The following is a 12,241-nucleotide window of genomic DNA, read 5'->3' on the forward strand; positions in this document are numbered from 1 at the left end:
CACCTTGAGAAGCCGGGGGGGAGAAAAACGGAGATTATCGTGAGATTTTGGGACCGTAGGTAAAACGCAGCTGGTTTTACCATTGCTGGGCGTGTTTTCAGTTGGAAACGTGCAGTCCCCTTCCCAGACACTGGTTCTTCCTGGAGGAGCATCAGAACCTCTAAAAACCCTTCTAAACACTTTCTAAGAACCCTTCAATTGTATTTCCTGGGCTCCGTTCCCCAAGGAGGACTCGCAGCCGCAGCAGGTTTGCAATTTTCTGTTGACGTTACTTTTAGATGGAGCACGCTCTTTGGCAAAACCCAAAAGTTTTCACAGAGAAACGTAAATTTTCCTGGGAAAAAAAAAACCACCTCCAAACCAGGTACTCCAGGAAGATAAGGAACACCTGGGTTCCGTGGCCTCTGCCTGGCAGGGAACTCTCAGTTTGATGTTGTTTTTGAGGGAGAAAGCGATACCGAAGAGCAGAGAGCAGTGGCCAAGCTGGGGGAATGCAGCTCATTTTCATCATTCTCCTCTATTTTTCTTCCCAACTCCCTCAAGTTGAAAGCAGCCCTCAGGTGGGTCACCCAACAAGCTAAAATAAATATTGTATTTCATTTTTTCTCCCCCCCAAAATAAGTTCTTTCTGACTTTTTATGCCAGCTTGGAATGAGTTAAAAAAAAAAAAGTATCAAAATACATTAATTTTTTCAACAGAAAGGGATTCCTCTTTTTAAGCAGCTCTGCGGAAACTCCTCCTGCCCCCTCCATGAAGCCCCAATACTGCTGCTCGGCAAAAGAGGTCTCAGCCTTTTAAAGATGCATCAACTGAGACGGTCTCGGCTCTCCTCCAGAGGAAATTTAAGGATTATTTGTCTCTTTTAATGATTTAAACCATCAAAGACTAAAACCTCTGTCCTGGCCAACCTGCCTCCGCTCAGCACAAGGTGCAAGACCCTGCTGGAGACACCAGGGCCACCAGCTGAACCGCAGGCACGCACCACGTTGATTTTCAGTGCGCTGGGAGAGTTCTAGAATTAAAGTTGCCATCCAAAGTCACACTGACATCGTGTGCCTCATGCATCATAGATTCAAGGCCAAAAATGGGCACATTTCAAGCTTGTTTGCTGCCAGCCGAATCCTGCTCCCCCTGAAGCTGCTGCTTAAGCATCCCTATGACCCAAACTCATCCCAGTGAGTGGCTCTAGCACTTCTTTCAGCCACCCAGCTCCCCAGAATGTCTTCTTCCCGCTTTCCATCTATTGACATTAAACCACTTGGATGCCTTCTTGTGCCCTAAGGCAAGGTTCATGTTCAGATCTTTACATATGCCACCTCCAGGCTGATGCTTGCTTGGCAGGGGGCATCACCTACCAGGGACTGTCAGATCCCCCTGGCCTCCCCACCAGTAACGGCAGATCCCCTCCGGCACAGGGGATGGCTTTGGAGTCTCACTTTGGGCAGGTTTCCATCTCCCGTGGGACTTGGGCACGATTTTTATTCTGCTCATTTGACTCCCGTTGAAATGAAGAAGACGAAACATAAATAAATGGCTTTTTCTTTTTCCTACATATTTCCTCCACTATGACCTTCAGCGAGTTCCCTGCCTTTCTTCTATTAAGAAAATGTGTACCATAATAAAGATAATAACAACAGCCATCTCTTTAGTAGCTGATTGTGCTCATTAAAAGGCATCGGCCTCAGTAAGTCAAGTTAAGATTGGCCAATGCATCAGAACTGGACCAGAAAAACAGGTTCTGAGACCCTCCAGCCATAAAATGTGCACAGAAGAAGGAGTATCCCAAAAACGAGCCATGGGGCAGGTTTGCACGAGGATGCTCGTAGCTCTGGAGCCGAGATGCAGGGACCGGGAGCGTGGGAGACGTCTCCATCCACGTGGGATGCACCCCGGCTCACTCCAGAATCGCCGTCTTGGCTCAGAAACCCACCCAGTTTCCACGCAAAACCAAACTTTTTATGAATCTGAAGTTTAAAGACTTACTTGTTTTCCTCATCACTAGATTCCCACCTGATTACCTGCCTTTTCTTACGGATCATGAACGTATCAAGGAAGCGATGCTCCTGAGCCCGGAGCGTCACCTCCAGTGGAGGAAGGCAGGCGGCTGCCAGCACTTCATTTAATTCCATTTTCCAGTACTTCAAATAATTGTGTTTACGTTTTTAGTCAGTTTAAGGCAGAGAAAACACGACGGAGCAGAAGAGAGAACAAAATCCCTCCTGAAAACCAGTCCCCAACAGCCTGGTCATTAAAAGTGAGTTCCAGTAGAGAGCTACGAGACGGGGCCGGGGAGGGAGGGACTCACGGACACCCTTTACGGCTGAGAATCGCAGATAACGCCCATTTAGCTGAAGACACAAACGTGTGAAAGCTCAATACGAGCTAAAAAAGATCGCCACCAAGATGCTCTCGCTCTCCCAGCTCCAGTTTAATAGCTGAAAGTCTTAACAGCTGGGCCTTCAAGCCTCCCTGTATCTCAAAGCAAGAGCAGAAGATAGAGCCCCCCCCACAGATTCATAGATTCATAGATTCATAGATTGGTCCAGGCCGGAAGGGACCTCCAAAGGTCATCTAGTCCGACCTCCCCACAGTCAGCAGGGACACCCCCAACTAGACCAGGTTGCCCAGGGCCTCATCGAGCTTCACCTTGAATATCTCAAGGGAAGGGGCCTCAACCACCTCCCTGGGCGACCTGTTCCAGTGTTCCACCACCCTCATGGTAAAGAATTTTTTCCTAATATCCAATCTAAATCTCCCCTTCTCCAGCTTAAAGCCATTGCCCCTCGTCCTGTCACTGCAGGCCTTTGGAAACAGACCCTCCCCAGCCTTCCTGTAGGCCCCCTCAGGGACTGGAAGGCCGCTATGAGGTCTCCCCGGAGCCTCCTTTTCTCCAAGCTGAACAACCCCAGCTCCCTCAGTCTGTCCTCATAGGAGAGGTGCTCCAGCCCCCTGATCATTTTGGTGGCCCTCCTCTGGACCCGCTCCATCAGGTCCATGTTCTTTCTATATTGAGGGCTCCAGACCTGCACACAGTGCTCCAGGTGAGGTCTCACCAGAACAAAGTGGCAGAATCACCTCTCTGGATCTGCTGGCAACACTTCTTTTGATGCAGCCCAGGATGTGATTGGCCTTTTGGGCTGTGAGAGATTCAATCTTCTCAGAGCCGCACATTCCAATCAGGTTTTTAAAAAAGGAAAGGGTTTTTTCACTTCCATTCCTTAATTAAAAAAAAAAAAAAAAAAGCTTATTTCCAAAGAAGTAGGGCGGGGAACATGCACACACCGACACTCCACACGCGCACCCAGCAGCTACACGCTGAGAAACGCCCGACTCCAAAAAATGAAGTGAAGAAGGCAGCATCGGGGGAAAATTAACTCCAAGCTAAAATTAACTCCAATCATTTTTTTTTTCCCCCCAGTTTGAAAACACCTGCGGTGCCCGGCAAAGAAGAAAAACGCAGCTGTGGCCCCTGCAGCCTGGGGCATTGCTTTTATTCTAGTTTTATCCCATTCCTGTCCCAGGGAATCTGGATTGAGTCCTGGGATAGCACTGTGATGGGAAGACTAAATAATAAGAACATATAACAAGATAGAGCCACCGCGGAAAATTGCATCCATGCTGTTTATTGGGGAGCTAATGGACCCAAATAGGCTTTTTCTTTTTTTTAAACAAGTGACTTCATCTTGGTTGATTGTCACGGGCTGGAGGAGAAGTAAATATTTCCTGCGGTGGTGAGGAGCTCGTGTGAAACGTGGAGTAAGTTGCTCTTGTAATCCCCGAAATCCCGTGGTAAAAATCATGCTTCTCATATGTAACTCGTTAATTGCGGTAATTGGACTTAAAGACCCCCATTTTCTGCACAAAGACAGATGTTGCCTCCTGGATATTGTTAATGAGAAGCCCTAACGACGTTTAGCAAGTGCAGTTTGTGCATCTTTTTGCCCTTTAGCTCACGGAAGCAACAGGCAAATCGTTAACGCCGAGAACTATAATGAAGCCCAGAAAATTTCCCTTACACGCAGCTGCACGTTTCAAGTTCTTCTGCAACTTTGACAGCAGTGACTCTTTTCCAAGGCAACTCCTGTAACATGTAATTAGTACAAGAGTTGAGTCCTCTTCCCTCAAAGGACGTTAAAAAGACCAAGGAGGATCCTGGACGCAGAAGGCTGACGTGCTAAGTAAACTCACTTATGCAAATGAGCAGCTAATTAAATTAAAATCACTTTGGTTTCTAATGTTCTCCATCCCAGCAGGAGTCTCACCAGTGAAGAAGAGCAAACCTTGGCGCTGAGGCGGCAAGAGGCAGAAGATGACAATACCGGTCAGGTGTGACTCCGAGCAGCCCCAGCACGGATTCACTCTTTAGAAGTCTCATTTTCTCCATAGGGTTATTAAGCGCTTCCCTGACTCATTAGTTAAATAACATTTGGCTACCAGCTGCAAATCCCAACTACCATGGCCTCTCTGAGGCCCACACCAACCGAGCTCACTGTAGGACCATCCTTGGTGCTTCAGGAGCACCGCACATCAGCGTGATCCATCATCAAACCAAAACCAAGCAGTTTCTAACTCCACCTGCATTTTTGCATATCAGGCCATACTTCATCATCATGGACACCAAGTCAAACCAGTAGAACATCCATCCTGGTGACAGCAATACTTGGGGAGAGCTACTTGGTGTTATTTTATTTGGAGCTATGTGAAATGGGACATGAGGTGATGTACTCAGGTGATAACAACTCACCATCTCTGCTGAGGAAAGGCTGAGAGACCTGGGGCTGTTCAGCCTGGAGAAGAGCAGACTGAGAGGGGACCTCATCAATGCTGAGCAATATCTAAAAGGCAAGTGGCAAGAGGATGGGGCCAGACTCTTCTCAGTGGTGCCCAGTGTCGGGACAAGGGGCAATGGGCACAAACTTGAATGTAAGAAGTTCCATCTAAACATGAGGAGGAACTTCACTTTGAGGGTGGCAGAGGGTGGGAGAGGCTGCCCAGAGAGGTGGTGGAGTCTCCTTCTCTGGAGACATTCCAAACCCGCCTGGACACGTTCCTGTGCAACGTGCTCTGGGTGACCCTGCTCTGGCAGGGGGTTGGACTGGATCATCTTCCAAACCCTGCCAGTCTGTGATTCTGTGTAATTCATTTTAGGGAGAGGGATTCGGTTTTCTGCTGGAAACTCAGAAAGTGTCAAAAATGCTATGTCCACACTCAATGGATCTGGGGTCTGTGTCAAACTTGAAGATCAAAAAATTCTTGTGTGGTTCATGTGTTAGGGGCATTCTAGGTGATGATGCAAAACAGTGACATGGAAAAAAAGAGGTAATGTGGAGAAAAAGGACATAAATTCCAAAATCATAAGGAGCTAATTTATGGAGAGAAATCATGCTCAATGGAGAATACTGGAGTAAAGGCGGCTACCAGTGGAGTTCCTCAAGATCTGGGCCATCTTGTCTAGACCGTGTTTTTGCCAAGAAAGGCTGGACCAGATGATCCTTAAAGTCCCTTCCAACCTGGTGTTCCACGATTCTGTGACTCTAAGATCTGGATCTAGGACCAATTCCTAGTATTTTGATACATACAATAGGTGTGGGATTATGAAATCTAGTACTAGCAAAAGCTTGGAAGTATGGCTGGAGGAACATTGGAAGTATGGCTGGAGAAACATGACAGGAATTGCAGGGACTTTTCTGCATATCTGCTGCTCATGCAAACTTTCAGACTTCCACAGCACATCCCTCCATCCGAATTTCACATTGCTTCAGCTGTTTAAAAATCAAGGACGAGTCTCTGCTGGTTCTTTCATCTCCCTCCATCACCTCTGGAAAAAAGCACCTTCCAAAGTTTGCAGAGAGGTCGGATGAATTGTCTTTCAGAAGATCTTCTCTCTCCTTTGGCTGCACAGAGAGTTATGTGACTGGCACAGAGCAGACACCTATTCATCAGAAGCCTAAAATTAGCTAGGAATGAGTCATCTCTGAGAAGAAGGAACAGGAAGTTTTGCCATAAATTCTGCTGGGTCCGACAGAGGGAAACAAGAGATGAAAAAAGCCTGGATGCTTCTGATTTCAAGCCTACAAGTGGGTATGTGCCTCAGAGAAGTCGATGACCATCTCCAGGTGTATGAGGGAAGCAATTTTTGGCAGAAACAAGGCAAATGACAATGTTGTTTTACAAAACGCTGAGAAGATCCCATCTGGAAAGCTCTGTACAAGTCTGAGGACTTGCACGCAGGAAAAAATGACCCCTACAAAGTGTTGAGGGGGGGGTTTCTAACTGCCGGTGACAAAGAGGAAGAGTCTAGATGATAATCTACAGATGGAACAGAAGACGTGATGGAGTCAGCACTGCCTACGAATCCTGTGCTTCTCAGAAAGATTGGAGTAATTGGGTTTCATGAGGGCGTAACGCAAAACTCAAAGGCAACAAGAGTCCTTCCATTAACCCCAGCGAGATGTGGATCAAGCTCGCAATGCCAAGGTGTTCTTCATGGAGATCACCAACAGCTGGGCTGAGAAAGGATGTATCTAGGCTAAAACACCAGATACAGGACATACAGCATTTTAAAAATATTTATTTTCCTAATATTCTGCTCTCCATAAACACGTACAACCATCATCAAACAGCAGAGAGGACACTGGACAACCTCTGAAAAGAGGAGTGTGCAGTAAAATGCATTGTGTTGTACATGGGGAACTGGTCCCAGTTGTTCCGGCTGCTCTTTTGAGTCTCTTCAGTCCAGAGTTGGACAAAATGCTCTATTCAATACTCAATTAATCTAAAGCTGATTTTTGTTGTTGGTTTCGGATTTTCAACAAAGTGAAAAATATTTGGCATCAGGCAAGGTCTTTATAGACATGTCTCACAGAACTAAATTGGAAACTTAAATAAAAGATTTCCAAACTGGGGATATAGATATATTCTTATATCCAACAGCCCAACAGACAGGACATACATCAAGGACGAGAAGATGAAGATCTGCAGTTGAAGATCACCTGGTCCAAGGAGGCAGCTGAAAATGGATCTGTCTACTGGGGTCCAAACAAGCCTTTATTTCCATAAGAACTGCATGATTCTTGGAGGATGAAGAGCACCAAGATGAATCGTGTATAATGAGACTACAGAAGTCAAAATAAGCTGCAGAAACCAGAAGGCAACCACAGCTTTTTCTAACCAAGAGGGCAAAAGACAAAAACTACCCGTGTCATTAAGTCATGCAGACCTGCCGGCACGGAGGAATCTGCAAGGATGCTCCCACCGAGATATGTCAGAGCTCACAGAACTGAAAGCGACCAATCTGGAAAATTAAAATTATTGAAGAATTTCATCCATCCCAGATGCTTCTAACAGTAAAGAGACACCTGAACTTCAGGGGTGGGGAAGAAGGGCTGTATAGCAACGCAAAGCCAGGTGTCTTCCCACATTAAGTAATCAAAGCTGGTAGGATATGCTGCTTACCTTGCAATACGAAGAGGTAATTTTCTCATAAAAGTACAACAGAAAAATCACAAAAGGATCAAATGCCACTTCCAGGTTATTTGACATTCCCCCCAGTAAAAACAGTGTCAGTTTAAATGACTTAAAAGTTGAAACATAAAGGTGAGAGTAAGACGTATCAGTGAGCTCGCTTGCATCTCCGTGGCAGGATGCTCCTGTTTAAGTAAGACAGTGCCTCTCAGGGGAGCAGAATAAGTAACTATATGAAAAATATTAGTTGAAGACTCAGCTGTTTTACATTACAGGTGGGAAAAATATTTTTCACGGTGAAATTGAGTTTCTAAAAATGACTTTTGAGGTGATAATCAAGGGAGGCCTGGCTCATTCCGCAAGGGAAATTGTTCTAAAAAGAGGCAAAGTTTAATTTAGATATAATTCATAGTAGGAGAAATAAAGTAAAAAGAGAAATAAAACACGAAAGAGAAAGAAAGAGGTCATTTAATCACTCTCCAGAATACGGTACCAAGCAAGTACTGAGACTGCCTGTCGGGGAGGCTTTTGAAATACCACTGATGCACTTCGCACATTTCTACGTGCTACGGTTTCAGAACAGGCACAGAAACAGTGAGTTTGGGAAGGACACTTCAAGACAAAAACTCAGCCTCCTCAAATACACGGAAACATGAGAGATTTGTCCTCTGTCTTCTCGGCTGCTCTTTTTTTTTTTTTTTTTTTCCCATCTATTTGCTGGAAATTCTGTGTGGGATAAATAAGTGCTAGGGCAAAAGCGACTCGTTGGCTGCAGCATTTCAATGGTAGCAAACACAATCCCAAATGAATATGGAGAAATTGTACACGCAGTGGAAAAAGTTGTGTTTGTCTGCTTATGAAATATAGGAAGAGAAATGGCCCATGATTAAATCTTTCTATGCATTTAGAGTATAATTATTAGTACATAATTTAATGATCTGGCTGATGCCTTGTATTGGAATAGATCGTTTCTATCAAAAGGGAATGAGGTCATTTATCCAGACCCGCACCTAAATCCACACTTCACTTTACACCTTCCCGTAGCCCCGTTGATTTTAATGAGACAACTCCTGTGTCTCAAGTGTTAATTAAACTTTACTGGACAGGTAAAAGCTTATGAAATAAAAGAATAACTTTCATCTGAATCTGGGAGTTACTACTGCAAAAAGCTATGATTTCAGAAGAAAAGGTTCAAGAATGAATCATTCCCATATTTTCAGTGAATTTACAGACCTTGCTTACTGCAGACTACGATGAAGAGAAGTCCATAATCTCATTTACACTCATTAAAATCAGAAAAAAACCACCCCACCCCAGAGATATTTTTATACCCTATTAACAAAAGAGTTCCTAGGTGCCTTCATATTCAATGACTGAGTTCAAATTAGAAGCAACAGGTTTTCATTTGGGTTTTATATTGGCACTGGGATTTTTTTTATTGAGAGTGGTGAACTTACAAAACAACAACAACAACAAAAAAGGGACCCAGAATTTGGTTGTATAGCTAATTAATTAGAGCTAATTGATTGTTCGGATTAAATGCGCTCACAAATTAACTCCCCACTTTGCACGGGAGGGGATTAAACGCTCTAAAAAAACGGAGAGCAATTAAATGTGTAAATCTAGCACCAGAGAGTTCTAAGGTCACGTCTCCAAAATTTGCCTGATTTGCAGGCAAAAGTTTTATTCTTGGAATTTCTACCTCTAAAACCTCCAGCTGAGATCTGATATTCAAGACACTGGTGTAACGGGGATTTCGCCAATGCTCCTCTGAGGAGCAGTCTATTTTCAGCAGAATTGAAAAAGTCTTTCTATATTCACTCTTCTAAGGATCTCTGTAATTTCAGCATCTACTGAGGCCCCGAAGCCTCGCTATTTGAGATTATTATGGCCCAGGATTCACTGCTTAATACCAATATACCCTTTTTTCCCTCTTGATTTCATCCCTTATTTATTTGACCGCTAGCTCACGGTTTTAAACTCTAGCTTTGCAAACCTCCGCTCTTATCTTTTTTTTCTGGTTCTTTTCTTACAAATAGCTATATATATATATAAAAACGGCAGAAAAACCTCCTCAGGGAGCTCATTTTCTTATCAGGCTTTCTTATCCCATTTGGTAATGAAAATAGCATGGGGGTCAGCCTGGATGTGGGAAGGATTTGTACTGATGTCCAGGCAATATCCTGCTTTTTACACAGGGATGTTTACCGCCGGATGTCTTCACCTTGCTCTTCACTTTCACTCCCCAAACATTGAAAATACGTGGTGGTGTTTTGGTTTTTTTTTTTTTTTTTTTTTTCCCAAAGAGGTAAAGAAATAAACCTGGAGCGGTTCCTCTGCAGCCCAACCCCTTTCCCTGCGCTCCCAGCCCATCGGCAGTTCGGGGCATCGCCTCCAGCTCAGCAGGAGGAAGGAAAACCAAGCTCAATTTTGCTGTACAATAAAGCAGTTTGTAGCTCTGGGGCATCACTGAATGATTCCAGGAAGAGCCAGAAGACGACAATTCGGATTTCCAACTACACTTTTTTTTTGGTGGAGTAGCAATAGAAAAAAAATGCAGCATTTTTACAATCTCACAAAAAGATATAGGAGCCTGAAAAAGCTGAAGTTTTAGAACTGTGACACAATATAAAAACCACCACTTCGCAGGCGGCATTTTTTTTTATCACCCCACACTTGCTTCTGCAGAAGAAAAATGACCTCCTAATTCAGGTTCATTTAAAGTGCAGCTGATCATCAAGACCTAAAAGGAATTTTCATTTGTGAGGGTAAAAAAAAAAAAAAAAAACCTATCCTGTCCATTTGTGCAATTTATGTCAGATCTATAATGCAATAAGCTCAACACTCCATCAAACACTTTCTATTTAACCTGAAAGGGGATTAAGTCAAATCACTTATATTCTATGTGTATGATTTGCAAAGAGAAGCAAGAGCAGCCACAGTGGGGATTGGAAATACCGTGGAGTCATTCTCACGCCTTCAGAATAAGTATTAGGAACCTCCGGTGCTCCATCACAAAGCAGTGATGAAAAGGTGAGATCTCCCATAAAATATCAACGGGAAGGGCTTGACGTGAAGGGTTCAGATTTACTGGGCTCAAGCAAAAAAAAAAAAAAAAAAGGAAGAAAAATGGCAGATTTTAGCTCTGGATTAGGCTGATGTCATGACCCCAAACCAGGAGCACAGCCTTTTAAATATTTATCCACATCCTCATGGCAAAATTCCCCCCCAACTGAATAACGATCTCTGTACGTCTTTTTGATGAACCACATGATGGAGTTTAACAGCTAATTATAATGCCACTACAGAGATATACGGAACAGATAAAATATTAGAGGAGACCCCTCCTTTAGCATCGGGTCAATCAAAGCCAAGAAAAAGCTCATCTATTCTCTGGGCGAGATCCAAAAATTAATTCTGATACTAGTAACGCATGAGGGCCAGTGTTAGACATCGGCGGTAGGACTATCATCTAAATATACAAATACATCTAGAGCTTCAGCCTGCGGTTGGCTGTGGGGCTGGCTGAGGACCAGAGGACACCCCTGCCTGGCATTTCCACCCAAGCTTCTCTATAAAAGGAGACATAAAACTCATGGGGCTGGAGGGAGGAGAGTCTGCAAACCAGCAACGATGGGATTTCAGGGGAAATCTCTGCTGAACTTGAGGTTCTTGCTTTTTGAAGTCTTTGCTGGAAAGCTCTGGCTCAATCTCTGCAGTTCTCTGCTGCTTTTCTCCCCTTCTGAATTCCGTGGGATCGTTCCTTTAGTCACGTGTTGTCTGGAGGGATGACACACCTGACTGACATGCTTCTAAAAAACAGGACAGCAAGGCAAAGAGGAGTTTGATGGGTTTAAGTGGTGATGAGTCCCTTACTTACTGCCCTATTACTTTATTACTTTACACCAGCAGAAGTAGGGAGGTGATTGTGCCCCTGTACTCAGCACTGGTGAGGCCACACCTGGAGTATTGTGTCCAGTTTTGGGCACCTCAATCCAAGAGAGATATCGAGGTGCTGGAGCGGGTGCAGAGGAGGGCAACGAAGCTGGTGAAGGGCCTGGAGAACAAATCTTATGAAGAGTGATTGAGGGAGCTGGGACTGTTTAGTCTGAGGAAGAGGAGGCCGAGGGGAGACCTCATCACTCCCTACAACTACTTGAAAGGACACTGTAGAGAGGTTGGTGCTGGTCTCTTCTCACAGGTAACTAATGACAGAACGAGAGGGAATGGCTTCAAGCTCCAGCAGGGTAGGTTTAGACTGAACATCAGGAAACAATTCTTCACAGAAAGAGTGGTTGGGCATTGGAACAGGCTGCCCAGGGAGGTGGTTGAGTCACCATCCCCGGATGTGTTTAAGAGCCGTTTAGATGTGGTGTTGGGGGATATGATATAGGGGAGAACTTTGTAGAGTAGGGTAGATGGTTGGACTCGATGATCCCAAGGGTCTCTTCCGACCTGGATGATTCTATGATTCTATGATTCTATTACACAGGACATGTCGAAAATGCCTTAAGTCTAAGAAAAATATAATGAAAAATCAATTAATTCTATCTATCAGGTTATGGAAACAGATACTGCAATGTGGGAATTTGCTAAGAGCCTTTTAAACCTGAGATGTCCCTGAGTGGGGTATAATTAGCAGATGTGGTCCATAAGACGTAGTGTCTCCGCAGAGAGCTTGGCCACCCTTTGCTCTGCCAGCGGGGACGAGGGATGAGTGACTGCCGGGACACGTCGGTCCTCTTCTCTAGGAGGTTTTCTTCAAATAGACGAATA

The 12,241-nt window shown here is 44.5% G+C and overlaps 1 protein-coding gene across 1 annotated transcript in view; it reads right to left on the reverse strand.

Moving 5' to 3' along the window:
- The window catches only part of LOC141476561 (netrin receptor DCC), a 581,575-nt gene that overhangs the window by 2,248 nt on the left and 567,086 nt on the right, over nucleotides 1–12,241 (reverse strand). The gene's annotated exons all lie outside the window — the stretch shown is intronic.

This window comes from Numenius arquata, chromosome W (genome assembly GCF_964106895.1).
Source record: "Numenius arquata chromosome W, bNumArq3.hap1.1, whole genome shotgun sequence".
NCBI classification, from domain to species: Eukaryota; Metazoa; Chordata; class Aves; order Charadriiformes; family Scolopacidae; genus Numenius; species Numenius arquata.